Source organism: Canis lupus, chromosome 3, assembly GCF_011100685.1.
Source record: "Canis lupus familiaris isolate Mischka breed German Shepherd chromosome 3, alternate assembly UU_Cfam_GSD_1.0, whole genome shotgun sequence".
Lineage (NCBI taxonomy): Eukaryota > Metazoa > Chordata > Mammalia > Carnivora > Canidae > Canis > Canis lupus.
Genome location: NC_049224.1, coordinates 58,300,032 through 58,316,369, shown reverse-complemented (window position 1 = coordinate 58,316,369; position 16,338 = coordinate 58,300,032).

Below are 16,338 nucleotides of genomic sequence, written 5' to 3'. Positions count from 1 at the left end.
CCCTGGCAGGGCAGAGGAGGAGAGATGAGGTGGGCTGTCACCTGCCTCAGTCCCGGGGACTGTTGTCTGGACGGTCTGAGGCCGGAGGAAAGGAAGAGACCCGTGACAGCCAAGCACCCACGTCCTGATCCAGGGCAGCTGTGTTTGCAGCTGCCGTTGGAGATGCCACAGGGCGGGTTCCTGACTAACCTGGGAGGAATCCTGCTGCTGATGAGTTGAAGAAGGCTGCAGGGCTACATGGGTGTGTGCTTGGGCCTTAAGTGAAGAGCAACCACCATAGGAACAAAATCAGAAATGACAACTTTGAGGTCAGGAAAAGAACGCGGGATCTGTCCAATGAGAAGCTGGAAAGCAGAGAATACAGTGTGGGAAATGAAAACAGGGATGAAGATAGACACACATCTGCATTTTTAAAAAAAGATTTTATTTATTTATTCATGAGAGACACAGAGAGAAGCAGAGACACAGGCAGAGGGAGAAGCAGGCTCCATGCAGGGAGCCCGACGTGGGACTCGATCTTGAGTCCCCAGGATCATGCCCCGGGCTGAAGGTGGCTCTAAACTGCTAAGCCACCAGGGCTGCCCACATCTGCATTTTTCTAAATGAGGAATGGTGACAGTGTAACCAATGAGAAAAACTCTCACATAAACACCTAAGATCCAAACGCGGCATGCTGCTCATGACTTAGGAAGAAACGCTTGGACACATCTATCCCCTGGCACTGGCTTGGCTCCTGAAACTCTTAGAGTTTCCTAGGTAATAGGAGCACCAGAGGCATCTATTGTCCTAATGAGGTGACACTGGGAGGCTCCCAAGTGGGGGGCCAGTCGTGGGAAAGACCTGGTCACACTCAGAACTTCAGAATTTTCAGCCCCACGCCCCATTCTCCAGAGAGGAGAGTGGAAGAGACTGCAATGAAGGATCACGCCTACGTGGTGAAGCCTCCATACAACTCCCAGCAGTGGAGGGTGCGGGGAGCTTCCGGGCTGGTGAACACATGGGGGTGTTGGGAGGGGTCCCCTGGAGGGCACAGAAGCTCCTCACCCCTCCCCATACCTCGCCTGAGGCCTCTCCCATCTGGCTGTTCACCTGCCTCCTTTATCATATTCTTTTATAATAAACTGTGAGCAGTAACTAAACTGCTTTCCTGAGCTCCAAGAGCCACTCTAGCAAATTAATGGAACTTGAGAAGGGAACATGAGAACCTCCGATCTGTGGCCGGTGGGTCAGGAACACAGGTGACAGGCTGACCTCGTAACTGGCGATTGATGTAGGGACAGCTGGGCAGGACTGGGCCCTTGGCTGGCGGGATGTGACACCGTCTCCTGGTAGATGACAGAGGCAAGTGACATGAGGACACCCCGTGGGTGCCGCAGAGCTGCTCGGTGTGGGGAACCACCTGCTATCAGAAGCACTGTGAGTGTCTTGTGTGTGTGTGAGGAGACTCGAGAGGAAGTCAGAATTTCCATCATCCACGGGTGGAGTGGATAGCATGCAAGCACGTCCTGCAGTGGACCCTTGAGGACTCCCCTGGTTCAGAAGATCCAGACCTTTCCCGCCAGGGCACCCAGAGAGCACCAGGCCTCGCACACTCCAGAGCGGCTTCCACTGAAGCAACAGGGATGAGCTAGGTGTGGTGGGCGGAGTGGGGAGTACTTAGGGCAACCTGAAGCCCCTGTTTTACTAGAACCTTCCTCCCTTTAAGACACTTGCAAAGGAGTGAGTTTCTCTTAAGGACAATGCTCATCTTTTATGCCCAGATACAGACAGTGATAGTTCGATAGTTGATTATCATCAGGAACGCACTGCCTTTGAGAGGCTTGGCCACTGTCCTGAGGCAGGATGGGCAACTCCTCAGACAAGTCAAAGCCTGCAGCCTGCCCCCAGCCTCACTGAGCTGTGAGGGGCTAACGATTGCCTCCTTCAGGCTCCAGGATCTGGGTGCAGTTTCCCAGAGATTATATCTCTGTGTTGCGCGAGGTTCTGAACAAAAGCATCTGGTCTACTGTTTATGGTGTTTTATTCTAGACGCAGAGTGGGGAGAAGCTTAATTTCCTCACTGTCAGAGTTTCAGGTGCATCTTCCGGCTGTAGACACAACTGTGGCCCAGGTAAAGCCCACGCTGAGAGGACCGCCCCCGGTCCACACTGAGAGGAGTAGCTGCTGCCCGCCCAGCTTCCACTGGACCTTGATCTGCTCCTTCTCCAATTTAACCCCTGTGAAGCTCCATCTCCCATATTCTAGGAGAAGACTCATCTCTGGAGAGCCACGGGCCAGGGTGCATGCCTGCAAGAACTTCACCTGGAGCAGATCCCCGGGGATGACCACTCCCCTGTGACATGTCCTCAGGCAAAAATTGTAAGAATGCAGACAGAGCATCTTGGCCAAACACACACAAGCATGATCTAACACAGCTGGCTGACAGGCTATGGGGCAACTTTGGGAAGCACCTGCTTTTCCACTCTGGTGGCAGTAACAGGTCAGGCAGGTCTTCCCTGCTCACCTGGCACCAGCCTGCTTGGACCTTGTGAGTTGCATGGAAAGCAACCATTTTTCGCTCCATGTAACTCTGAAAAAAGTCTTTTTTACCCTCAGAACTACTGAGCTGTTATGGTTCTGGATTCTGACATAGCTTTGTCCTATTTTGCTCCTGCTGGTTTATGTTTCTGAGTCCAATATTTGGCCACAGGAGACAACAGGCTTCACATATGGCTTGCTTCTCCACATTTCCTGTCCCATCCTGGAGAACCCCTCCAAGAACCTGATCAGACTGTTTTAATCATTTGTAGGTCTATTTTCGGCTTTCAGTGGTGCGCAGGAACCAGTTCTGGCTCAGCTGAGTGTGTTCAAGCCAGACTTCTGGTTCCTGAGGCTCCCAAACCCTTGTGTTTGAGACCACAGTGACCATAAACAACGGCAGTAGAACATTCTCAAACAAAGTAAAACAGGGTGGTATCCAGGCAGCTTCTCCCTTGAGCATGGTTTGTTCTGAAATCAGTGTGGTTAACTGATAGGCACTCACCTGAGTGGTAAGAAACTGGAGAAAATATGTCGCCCTAAGCACTGGTGTTTCCAGGCAGTTACCGAGAATCAGGAGCAGACTTGTAGACGACCCCTGAGTCTCTGGAGTCAGCTCTTAAAGGAGATCATGGCACAATAGTAACTATGCTAAGAGAACAGTCTTGGACTCTGATGTAGGAAGCAGACTCCTTCCTCCTCCCCATCCCACTGCTGTTCCATGAGGTCAACCCAAGCTAATCAGAGAATTTAGAATTTAAATCCCTAAAACCACAGAAGGTCACAGTCCCAAATACCTAGCTATGAGGAGTGGCTGTCAAATTCGGCGATGCTTAAAAGGGCGGGGGAGATGCCTAGAGTGATTCTAGTGGGTTGAGACTGTCCTAAGAGAAGGAGGTGTTGTCCTGGATGGCCGAGCAGCAGGGTTGGAAATGGTGTCTCTAGAGGCTGCGTGGGAGTGGCAGAGGTGGCCCCTGCTCCAGTCCTCTCCTCCTAGTGGGAAGGCATGGGGGGTTGGAAGACAGGCTTGTCAGATGGGTGGGCAGGAGAGTGGCAGGTGTGTAGCCACCCTCACACAACTGCCTCCAGCAGACCTGTGGTTGGTTGGGTGTCGCTGGAAACTGCCATCTCCTTGGTGGTGCCGAAGATGGAGAGATTGCCCAGCAGAAGCCTGTCCTGGGAAGCCCCGAGGAGCCAGCAAGCAGGCATCTGAGGCCAGGCTCTCCACGCCAGCTTCCCTGCACACTTTTCCTGAAGGCCAGTGGCCAAGATGTCAGAAGCAGGAGTGACAGCCCCAGACCAGGCATAAGAGTGAGGCAACAGATGAGAGGCACACAAAGGACAGATTTGAGGGAGAGTTACCCCAAGAGGCAGAGCAGTACAAACACATTTTCCCCCCCATATTCTTAAAGAAAGAAAAATAGCAATGCAGCTTCAGAGAAGAGTCACAAGAAATTGTAGAAGAGCTGATACTATAATGGAAGACATGAGAAAGTACTCTCTCGTCTCAGGAAACACGTGCAAGAAGGAAGGACCATCCCAGAAGGGATCCTCAGTTTGAAGACACCAAATAGAACAGGTGCCTCCCGGTCATAGGTAGAGAGTCTGGAGAAGAGCCCAAGACAGGTGCTCGAAACAGACACAGAGCACCAAGCTGAAAGTTACTGGGGACAGACTGAGGGATTTGCATAAGGGAGCGTGCCCTGTGCAGGTCATCCGTGTCCCTGGAGGAGGAAATGCAACCACAACAGCAAGTTCCCAGCTTTTTTTTTTTTTAAGATTTTATTTATTTATTCATGAGAGACACACAGAGAGAGGCAGAGACACAGGCAGAGGGAGAAGCAGGCTCCATGCAGGGAGCCCGATGTAGGACTCGATTCCGGGACCCCAGGATCAGGCCCTGAGCCAAAGGCAGACACTCAACCACTGAGCTACTCAGGCATCCCACAAGTTCCTGGCTTTTTAAAAAACCTAACGCTTTAAAACATAAACGAAGATGTAAATTCTCAGCTTAAAAGGGTGCCTTGCACTTCAGGAAACGTGCAGCAGAACCATAGACATCCTGGCCAGGTCCTTGGCTTCCAGGAAACTAAACCATCCACGTGTGACTTGTGGTTATAAACACAGAGACCAAAGAGCAGATGGTCCACATGGGGGAGACATCATGTGATTTCCAGATTTTCCGGGACATTTCCCAGAGGAGACAGCAACACCGTGTCTGCAGGGAACTCCAGATACAGAGGGAACGGGGCAAGGACAGTCCCAGGAAGAGCTGTCATCCAGATGCAGGGGAACAGGGGACGAGGGTAGAATCTAGAACTCAGGGGATGGAGCACCCATTCTGGAAGAAGTCGCCAAGGTGGAGCCCCAGGGAACCAGGAAAAATCTGCTTAGAATACATTCTATCAGTCCTGATCATTGGACAGTGATTTAATAGTAAGCAAGCTGAACTTGAGAATTAGGGAGTGCGGAGAGATGGGGGGCAAGGTGTAGATGCTTACCTCCTTATTTTTCCTCCTGGGAATTTAAGAAGTCACCCTAATTATGACAACCACAGAAGAATCACACTCTACTCTTACTGTGGGCCGACCACCGTTTGAAGTGCTTTATGTGCATCCTTTCACTTAGCGCTCCAAACAGCTTTATGACATGGGGCCCACTGACGTTCCTGTTTTATAAGGAGGAAACCAAGTCATGGAGAATGATTCAACTTTCCCCAAGGCCATATAGCTTGTAAGAGTAGACTGAGGGATGCTCTTTGGCCCTCTCAAGAGGCTCTGAAAAATAAATTGGATTAATAAATGGATTAATAAGATCCATTCCTTTTTTTAATTTTTAAATTTTTTTTTTTAGAGAGAGCTACTGATTCTGTCCTTGTGACTCTGGTGCATGGAGGTGGAATATTCTTCCAGACTGGTGTATGAGATACAGAGAAATGGAAGCCATAGGATTTATGACAGGACATTTCCTGTAGGAATTGGCTCACATGGTCCTGGAGGCTGAGAAGTCCCTGGGTCTGCCAAATGCAGGCTGCAGAACCAGGAGAGCCAGGGCTCTTAGTCTGAGGCCAAGGGGTCCATGGTATGGATCCTGATGTGAGTCTAGAAGCCCGAGGACAAGGAGCACCATGTGGGGAATGGAGTGTCCTCCCAGCGCAATCAGAGAGGAGATCCCCCTCCACCACAGCAGGGGTGAGGGCAGTAAGTGTCGGACTCCTGACCCAGCCCTGCCTGTGCGGCCGCAGACCCTCATACACCTCTGGGCTGAGTGTCTTACTTCGCGGTGAGAATAGATTCTCCAAAATTTATTCTCCAAAATTATTTATCTGCAAAAATGCATATTTCCACTGCTCCCAGTAAACACTGTCCAAAGTACCATATTTAATACCTTAGTTTTTTCCATGAAAACAAAGTGAATTTCATCTTTATCTTAGAACTGCAGCAATGTGAGAAATGACCACAAGAGGACAGCATGGAAACACCGATGAAGCTCTGTTTTGCTTTAAGGGTTGGGCTGGTAAAAAGCAGTTGGCTTCTGAGCAGAGAAATGTGTCTCTGCAGAGAAATCCGGTGGATGGGGATTATTCACAGAGTATCAGGGGCTTTAAGATTGTTGAGCACTGCTGCATTCATGCTTCTCAGTTCCAGCCAACATCTTGGCTGCAATTTCATGGTTCTTCATGAGCCAGAACCTCCTGGTTAAGTCAGCCCTGAACTCCTGACCCCTTGAAACTGGTAAATGGTGATTGTGGTTATGACCTGCTGAATTGGAGAGTAGTTTGTTATGCAGCAGTAGGTAACCGATACACCTGGCATGCCGTAAACAATGAGTCAGCTGTAATTGTTGTTCTCATGCTGCTAAATACAAACAGTCATTTTCCCAGGTTTTTCCTCATTAAATGTATCATTGTTCTCTATCTCGATTTGACATAACTTGGAAATGACATCCTTCACTTATTTTTCAATAAGCCAAACTGCTGGCAAGAATGAAATCAGTAAGAAAAGCAAATCATTCATTCATGCATCCACCCACTAATTCATGCACCCATGGATTCATCGAGGTCCAGGCTTGAGGCAGGGCAGGACCAGAGAACCTTGTTGGGGGAGGCAGCTCCGGGATGGGGCTTGAAAGCCAGTGGGGAAGAAGGAGAACGGGTGGCGGGGTGGGGGGGGGGTGGGAAGCAAAGGCACAGGGGTGTCCTGCAGCTTGAGTGCTTTGGGAAGCCAGGACTCTGGCTGGCTGGGCCATGGGAGGAGAGGGGGATGAGTGTGTGAGCAGTAGTGGAGATGAGGAGGCCAGTGAATAGTCTGAATTACCATAAGAGGAGTTGGGCTTCATCCTTGGAGAGATTTTAGGGGTAGGCTTTGGGCTACCCTTGGCAAGGCTGGTAGAGGGGAGAGACACACCATGAGGAGAGCAACAGCTGCCAGGCCTGTAGGTCGGAGAAGCAGAGGGCATGGGCACTTGTTCACCCCCTCACCCTGTGTCTCAGGGGAGATTCATGCCTGACCTGAGCAGGGGTCATCATCATACATGGGGAAAATCCTTTCTCAGAGGTAAGCAACCAAAGGTAGGAGCTCCTGATCTATGCAGGGGTTCTCAACAGGGAGTGACTTTGCCCCCAGGGGACATTTGGCAATGTCTGGAGATATTTTTGGTTGTCACAACTGGAGAAGAGGCATCTAGGGGGTGGGGTCCTGGGATGCCTCTGAACATCTGCACAGCAAATCCGTGGATGACCCAAAATGCCAGGGTGCCTAGGTTGAGAAGCCCTGGTCTATCCAAACATATAACAAGATAAAAGGAAGAAAGACCTGGGAAAACACATTGAAAATGGAAAACAGAAATGTTGGCATGGGGCAGATAAAAGTTATGGCCAAATATGTCATTATCAATTAAAAAATAATGAAGCAATTGCCTTTATAAAAGAAGAGTTTGAAGCAGAGATACAAGCTATAAGAATAGCATAAAAGAACTAACATCACATATATCTGACATACAGACAAAGGTAAATGGCCTAACTCACCTATTTGAAGAAAAGGTTTGGCTCACAAAGCAGAACTCCTACAAATCTATATTGTAGACAACATTTACAAGACATTGTGTGCTAGAAACACAGCTGGAACAAAGTTATTCTGCAAAATTGAGAATAGAAGAGTTACCAGAGGTGTACCAGGCAAATAAAAACAAACAGGAAAACAAAGTGATGGTCACAAGTTCAAGGTCAGAAAAATTAAATATCTATTTCCTACTTTATTCCAAACAACTTTAAAATAAGCTTGGCCTGGGGGAGATACTTCTAAACATGACACAGTATCCAGAAGGAGAGAGAAGTGAGTCCAACCACTCAGAATTTTAGATTGTCGATACTAGAACCTGCATGTGCACACGCTATAAACAAAACCAAAGACTGAGAAATACTCCTGTTGTAACTCATGACAAAAAAGGCCAATAGTCCTGATTAAGTAGTTGGTTCAATGACCACTTACTAGATGTCTGCTATGTTCTGGGCACTGTTAAGCACTGGAAAGAGAATAATGAATAAATAAAATTCCTGCCCTGCAAGACTTACATTATATGGAACAGTCACAATAAATAACCCAGTAAATGTGTGATGTTAGGTCATGATAGTGCAGTGAAGACAGACAATGCTGGGCCTGGGGTAGAGATGGAGACAGAGTCAGAAAGGTATTAGTGAGATTGGGGGGAAGGATGGGATCACTGAGATGGTGTCTGAGCAGGAATGGTCCAAATGGAAGGAAGAGCAAGTGCAAGGCCCCAAGGCAGGAAATTCAGGGCATATTTGGGGAACTTCAGGAATACAGGAATAGGTGTGGCAGTGAGCAATGGGGCTACTGGTAAGAAATGAATTTTGAGAGGTAGCTATGGGCCAGCTCATGAAGAGTTTCTGGGCCACGGTAAGACTATATGCTTAATTTTATGCAAAGTTGAGATGGGAAGCCACCAAAAAGATAGGATGGGCAAATTGTTCTTCTAAAGCTTTGCTTTTTAAAATTTTTTATTTTGAAATAATCATAAGTTCACAGGAGGTTTCAAAAGTGGTACAGAACACCCATTAGAATGGCTCAATCTAGAACTCTGACGACACACACTGGTGAAGATGTGGAGCAGCAGAAATGCTCATTCATGGCAACAGATGCACCCTGTCCTCCAGGGTGGTGCTTTCCTACAGAACTACACACAGCATCTTCATTCCTTGGCATTTACTCAAGGGAATTGAAAACTTAGGTCCACACAAAAACCTGCACATGAACATCTACAACCACTTTATTCATAATTGCCAAAATTTGGGAGCAGCCAAGATGTCCTTCGTGGTCATGTAGAGACAAACATAGTATATCCAGAGAGTGGACTATCCTTCAGCACCAAAGGAAATGATCTATGAGACCCTAAAATCATATCGCTAGGTGAGAGAAGCCAATCTGAAAAGGTTACATGTTATATGACTGCAACCATATGGCATTCTGGGAAAGCCAAAACTGGAATCAATAAAAAGACAAGTAGTTGCTGGGCTAGGAGGGGATGAATAGGCAGGGGAAATATGATTTTTTCAGGGCAGTGAGATGTGGTCTTATAATGATGGATATAGGCCATTAACCATTTAGATAAACTCATAGAACAACACCAAGAGTGAACCCTAAGGTAAAATATGGATTTGGGGTGATTACAGAGTGTCAACATAGGTTCATCCTTGGTAAAAATGTAATCATTCTGGTGAGTGACATGATATGGAGGCTGCACATATGTAGAGGTGGGGGGGATGGGGGAAATCTCTGGGTTACCCTCTCGATTTTGTTGTGAGCCTAAAATTGCTCTAAAAATAAAGTCCTAAGATAGAGTTTTAGGAGAGATATGACATCCCCTTCACTCGGATTCTATCAGTGGTCATGTCTCGTGTAACTAGGGGAGGGTTTCAAAACCAGGCATTGACTTTGGTGCCACGGGTGGTGCTGCATGTGCAGACCCGACTCTTCTGTCTTGCATGCAGGTCCGTGGAGCCACCACCACCAGATCCAGAACCGTGCCCTCACTACAAAGATCTGGCCCATGGTTCTACCCACTGCCCTCTGCCCACCATCCCTGAGCCCTGGCAACCACTTATCTGCTCTCCATCTCTGTAGTTGTGTCATTTTGAAGATGTTGTACAAATGAAATTGTGTGCCCTTGAGACCATCGAGGTTGCTATGTGTCTTTTAGCACATTCCATCTGATTCTGTGTAGTAAGTATCCTGTGGTGTGTGTGTGTGCCACAACTCAACAACTCATACACTGAGGGACATGTTGGGCTTTTCCCGATAGAACTGCTACAAACATTCCCATGGGTTGGATTATATTTCACAGGATCCCACGGGCTGCTGTGTGGGTGGATGTGGGTGTGAAGCCACCATAACAGTCCGGGCAGAGATGACCGTGGCTTCAGCAGGTGGAATGGTGAGGATGGGGGTGAGGGGTGGGCACTTGGGCTGGAAGTACAAAAGAAAGAAGAGTCAAGGACAACTTGATGACTTGTGCTGGGTGCAAGATGGCCCCATTTGCTGAGGTGGGTCTGCCTGTGGGAAGGAGAATTTTCATGTGAGGGTAGTGGGGGCAGACCCAGGGCTCTTTACTGGCCATGTGAAGTCTGGGGAACCCATGAGCTATCCCATGAGATGTCAACTTGACAGCTGGATGCAGGACTCGTAGATGTGTAGATGACCGTGTGCCAATACAGTCATCACGGGTGAGTGTGGATAGAAAAGCAGGTCTGTATCCTACAGCCCTTTGACTTACAGGATCAGCTGGAGGGAGGACACCCCAGAGAAGTGCCTTTTCAGTTCACACACAAATCCATGACAAGTGCAGTTTTAGGATTGGTGGTCAATTGTGTATCTACTTATTGAAAAGATGGAAAAAGCCTGTAATAACTAGGGCTTCAGAATAGATTACTTCTCCTCTGTTCCCCTGAAAAAATACTTCATAAAGTGAACTGGGGAAATTGATTTAAAAATAAAACCAACCTCTTTGACACAGTTATGTGGCACAGACTATTGGTTCCACTCTCTACGATCAGCAGACCTTCCCTTGACTTGGCTTCACCCCCATTTCCTCTCCAGAGGACTCCCCACTCAAAGGGTGTCACTCCCCTCATGCTCTGCTCCCCAGTGAACGGTCCAGCCTTGGTGCTCACCTGCCACGAGTCTACGTCCATTTTTTTTTTTTTTAAGAGACAGACTCTGCCCAGTGCCAGAATGTAGGATGTCCTGTAGTCTGTCCCAAATCAATACAGTACTCAGATAAGCTGGGGAATGCTTAAGACCTTTACTAGTGGGTCACATTCCTTTCAAGAACTGATTTTTCTTTCTGCACTTAAGCCTTCTAAAGGAAAGAAAATAAAAGTCATGATTTTAAGAGGAACAATCTTTATTTGTAGCTGAGATGATTCTCAATGTGGAAAACCCACGGCAATGAGCTAAAAATCTATTAGAACTAACAAGAATAAAGAGGCTGTTTAAAAATATATACAAGATCAATATTTTTTTTTACATACCAAGGATAGCTGGTTAGAAAATTTAATGTTAAAAAAAAAACCCTGTTACTGTAATGACAAAATTTATATTTTACCATTAGAGGAAAAAGGTTTTTAAAATGTGCAGGAAACTTTTGAAGAAAATAATTTTCTTGAGAGCCAAAAAGAAGGCTATAAAACATGGTCCAGAGTGTGGTCCCATTTGGAGTTCAGAGTGCCCCCACACACATTTTTGCATAGACTAAAGTCCCCACAGAATATCCTCAGGACAGCACCAAATCTTGATTCTCAACGACAGATCACATGTGATTTGCAGATTTTGTTGTGTTCTGGTCATCTACATTTTCTACCTTTTATAAAGTGAACATGTTATTGTGCAATATAATGAAATCTTAAAAAGGAAGAAATAAAATCAGTGCCTTCAGCACAACCCAATGATGCCGCTGCCTCACTTTGCCTGCCCCCCAGTCCACATGTTGTCACCTGCTTCTTCGGCTCATGGAATAGCTGTTGACCTCTCAGGGAGAAGCCAGTGGCCCCAGCTTTCCCATGGATCCTTGCCTAGATGATCATGACTAAGGCTTGGAGGCTTGTGTTTGGGATCAGAGATGGTGGGTGGCCCCTACATTTCCCTTGCATAAGCCTGAAGTGACAGTGAAGAGCCCAAGTGCAGGAAAAAGAGCTCCTGTGTGCAGCTGGGCTGTGTCTTCTGACATTTTGAGGATTGGGCTCGTAACTCCTGGGACAGTAGGAATGTGTCAAACTCTTCTTTGGCCTGATATAAAGGCCCCAGTGTTGCCATTCATCTCTGTCCAGAAGATGAAAGTAATGGTTTGGTGGTTCTTGGTTCGAGCAGGATGGAAGAGGGGAAAAGGACAGAGAGAGAGGGGGAGAGAAAAATGACCAGAAGACCTTGTCCTCCTGACCAACAGGCTCCTCGAGTACAGTGACTCCAGCTAGACAGAGCCAGGGAAGGTGTCTGCACTGAGGGCAAGCCCTGGATGTACCCTTCCCCCATACCCAAGGACCATGGGACTCTCCCCACGGGAGCTCCTGCAGCCCACGGCAGGCCCTTGGCCTTTGCTAAGAGCAAGCGGGCTGAACTCTCAGCCTCCTACACCTGGCTTCACATTCCTGTAAAACCACGCCAGTGGTAGGAAGCGAAAAGTACTCAGGGAAAGTGCACGAAGGGAAGGAGCCTCTCTGAGCAGCTACAGGGAGCTCCAGGCCCATCCCACCGCCCCCTGCCCACCACAGGGAGCAGGACTGAGGCAGAGAAACTGCTGACAGCGTCACCCTGTGGAGGCCAGAGTGTTGTATGTGTCAGCCAGCCCCCTTGAGCTCTGCTCCCTAGCTTCATTTTTGGCTTGTTCTGATCTATCTTTGGGCATTACCTCCATTGGGGTGGAGAGGCAAACAGACATTTCATAAGTGTCCTCCGTGAGTTATTTTTCTTACATAAACAGCAAAGGCTCTGATGGATCAGGAGGGGGACCAGGACGGTGTGGCTTCCTGTGTGATCTCTGCCCCTGGGCCTGCATCCCTTCCTCGTATCAGTGACACAGGAAGTGAGCCTGTGCCACTATCCCATTGCTGAGCACCCCAGGGTCTTCAGGAATGAGCCAGAATATTCTATCAATTATGTCGATATTGTACATGAGACCAGGAAGTCAGATGTGGCCTCCAGAAGCCCACCTGGTGGGATAATTTGGCTACTCTGTGATGACACAGCTCACTGGTATGATGACAGCTGCTTCCAGGGACCTCTGGACTTACTACCAAATCCAGAGGTGGTGGGGGTGGCCAGCACCAGGGTGTCCAGGTAGATGGTCACCTGCAGCCCAGGATCCAGGTGGTAGGTTAGGTGGCTGGCCTGGTTGGGGACATGGGCTTCTGTCCAGAAGAATGCCACGCCAGCTAACCCGAGTGACGCCAGCCAGAAAGAAGGTTTTCAGAGTCCCAGAAAACCAGTTTGCCATCAAAAGCAGGACTCTGGTCCCGGGGGTGCTGGAAGTTCAAGCCAGACATCTGCCACAACCAGACACTGGTTTGGAACCACACTTTGGTCTTTGCCCAACAGACAGCCAGGTTTGAGGAGGGGAGAGGAGAGGCTGGTCATTGCCCCTCGGTGCGGGGCTCGCCCAGGGTCTGGGTGGGGGAACCGGCAGATGTGTGCCATCGAGAGAGTCTCCCCAGGGTGCCGCCTGACCCTCAGCCGCCTGGCTTGTCCGCCCCTTCCCTGAGTCCATCCTTTACCTTTTCCAACTGTGGTTTTCAGGATGGCAGCTACTGCCCACATCACAGCAGGATTTTTTACTGATTAACTAGATGTTTGAGAAAATGCTATTTACTTTTTATATTTTAAGTGTGAGGTTCAGTTTTAGCTGTTCTGGCTCAAGTAAACATCATTATCATGAATTAAATGTCAGAGATGTCAGCAATGTACAGTCTTTTCAGCCAGCTCTTCCCTGTTGTTGGGAGAGGTGGCCCTGATGGAACATTCTGGTGACCTGTGTGCTCATCCCCAGCACATGTCCTGTGTGGCGAGGTGTGTGTGGAGAGACCACCTGATGGCCGGGGGTCGGTATGGGTCTGTATGATGCTTTCCTCCAGGGATGGGGCAGCTCAGCAGTTTTGTTAGATCGGAGAGGAAACACAGCCCCTGTCTCAGAGTCCCCACTGGGATGAGTCTCATTCGCTCAATGGGGTGGGATTTCCATCTGTTTTCATTAGAGCCATGCTCCCTGTGCAGAGAATGGCACAGGCACAAAACAGGTGCTCGGTGTGTATTTGGCGAATGAATGAAGGAATGTGTGAAATAGCTTTTCCCAGGTTTATTAACCATACAGCAGATCCCCAAGGGATCAGACACGAGAGGAAGACCAGGGCATGGGGGGCGCCCTGAGGGAACGGACTTGCCCTCTGTCCTCCGCCAGAGGCCCTGGGTGCAGGCGGGTGTGAGGAGAGGCAGGCTGGGAGGAGGCTCTTCCGGGGTGGGGGTTCTGCTGGACTGTCCATCTGGGCTCCCCTGTGACACGGGGAGGAGGCAGCATGGCCTGAGGACAGGGGCCAGGACTGGAAGCCAGGACCAGTTGGCAGGGGGGACACTCATTTCGCCCCTTCCAAGCATGAACCTTTAGGTGCTTCCCTGTGTTTCTGGGGTAACCGGGACCAGAGCTGCAGGGAGATGCAGGCAGATGGCCCACAGCTGGACCGGTTGAAGAAAGGTCAGTTTTATTGGCCGTGACTTCTTCCTGGACAGGCTGAGAGTGATGGGCTCCAGCTGGGGTGGAAGGTGGGGAGATAGACTCCATCTTTCATGACCCCCACCTGCAGGATCCAGCCTCCAGGTCAGCAGGTCAAGGAAAGGACCCAGCTGGGCCTAGGAGGAGATGATGGGCCTACCCCAGGGCTCTGATCACTGCCTCCCCGATATTTCTATCAGCAGGATCTATGTTACTTTCAAAAATGCCAAAGTTAAAAAAAAAAAAAAAAAAATGCCAAAGTTGCCTTCTCCAGTGCTAGCAGTGAAACCGCAGGAAGAAGGTTGCCCCACGCAGCTCCCCAGGTCAAGGTGCTCGGTCTGTTCACTCCCCCAAGGAGCACTGTGCTGGGAACTTTATGTTTTTTATTTTATTAATATTGCTTTTGTGGGTTTATATCTTTACTTGACAAATCAGTGGTTAGTTGTCATCCATATTAACTGTGTAAGTTTTTGAACATGGTGACAGGCCCAGAGGTACCCAACGTACAGAGCTTGTTCGGTGAGTCCTCATCTGCGTTGCATTTTCTGGACCACTGCACACGGATACGGCAGGCGACAGCCGCTACTCCTTCAGCCCAGACAGCTTTGCGGAACCTGTGTTCGTGTGCACCTCTGGAGTGCTCGTGTCCTTCGTGGCAAATGTCTGGATTCTTTGAGTGCCCAGGGGCACGCTTCTGGAAAGCCACTCCACGGACGCGGTTGTGAGTGTCCATGGCACAACAGCCTTTCTGCTTACCAGCCTTCTTTGTGGGAGCCATTCTGCAGCCCAGGCTGGAAACGTTGGGAACTTTTCAGACAAATGAGAAGCCGGTCGTCGGGGCAGGACAGCTGTGATCTGAACTTGGTTCCTGAATGTTCGTCTGCATGGATTAGGAGAGCAGAGAGAAGGGGCTATGGGAAGGGGCACTTGTTAATTTGACTTTTTAATTTTTATTTTTTATTGGAGCATAGTTGACATACTAGTTTCAGGTGGACAACATAGTGATTCAACACTGTGTGCATTCTCAAGGGCTCACCGAGGTAAGTGCAGTCACCTCCTGTCACCATACAAAGTGATTACAATATTATTGACCATATCCCTGTGCTGTATGTTTCATCCCTGTGACTTTTTACTTTATAACTGGAAGTTTGTACCTCTTCATCCTCTTCACTCCTGTCCTCTGTCTCCCCACCTCACCCTCCTCTGGCAACCACCACTTTGTTCTGTGTCTAGGAGTCTGTTCCTGTTCTGTTTGTTTTGTTTTTTTAGATTCCATATGAGTGAAATAGTATAGTATTTGTCTCCGACTTATTTCACTTAACATAAGTGCTCATAAATGGCGGGATCTCATTCTTTTTGATGGCTGAGTGATACTCCACTGTGTGTGTGTGTGTGTGTGTGTGTGTGTGTGTATCATAGCTTTATGCATTCATCTGTGGATGGACAGGTGGGTTGGTTGCTTATCTTGTCTATTGTAAATAATGCTGCAGTAGATGTAGGGATACATGCATCTTTTTGAATTAATATTTTCATGTTCTTCATGTAAATACCCAGAAGTGGAATTACGAGATTGTAGGGCAGCTCTATTTCTGATCTTTGAGGAACCTCCGTACTGTTTTCCGCAGTGGCTGCTCTGATTTGCACTCAGGAGCGGCTTTTCTTCCTACATCGTGTGGACAGCATGCCGTACCTACATTTACTAGGAGCGTCCCGGCAGGGACAAGACAGAGGATGCCCCAGTGCCTTGCATGTGAGGGGTGCTGCTCTGGACACTTGGTGAGACAGGCACTTGGACCAATCTTCCCCAGGAGGAGAGACAAGGTAGGCGAGGAAGCCTGTGTAGCCAGAAGGAAGCAGTGAACAATGTAATTCAGAACAACAGTAGGCGCCATGTGCACTTGCATACTAAAAACGAGACTATGCAGATGGATTAGGACCTGGGGCCAGGTAGGTCCCAGTGCAGGGTGGAGGCAGGTAGAGGGAGGGCGGTCAGGTGCAGCTGACACAGGTACAGCCGCTGCAGAACCGACCCCCCTCCCCAGGGTGTTT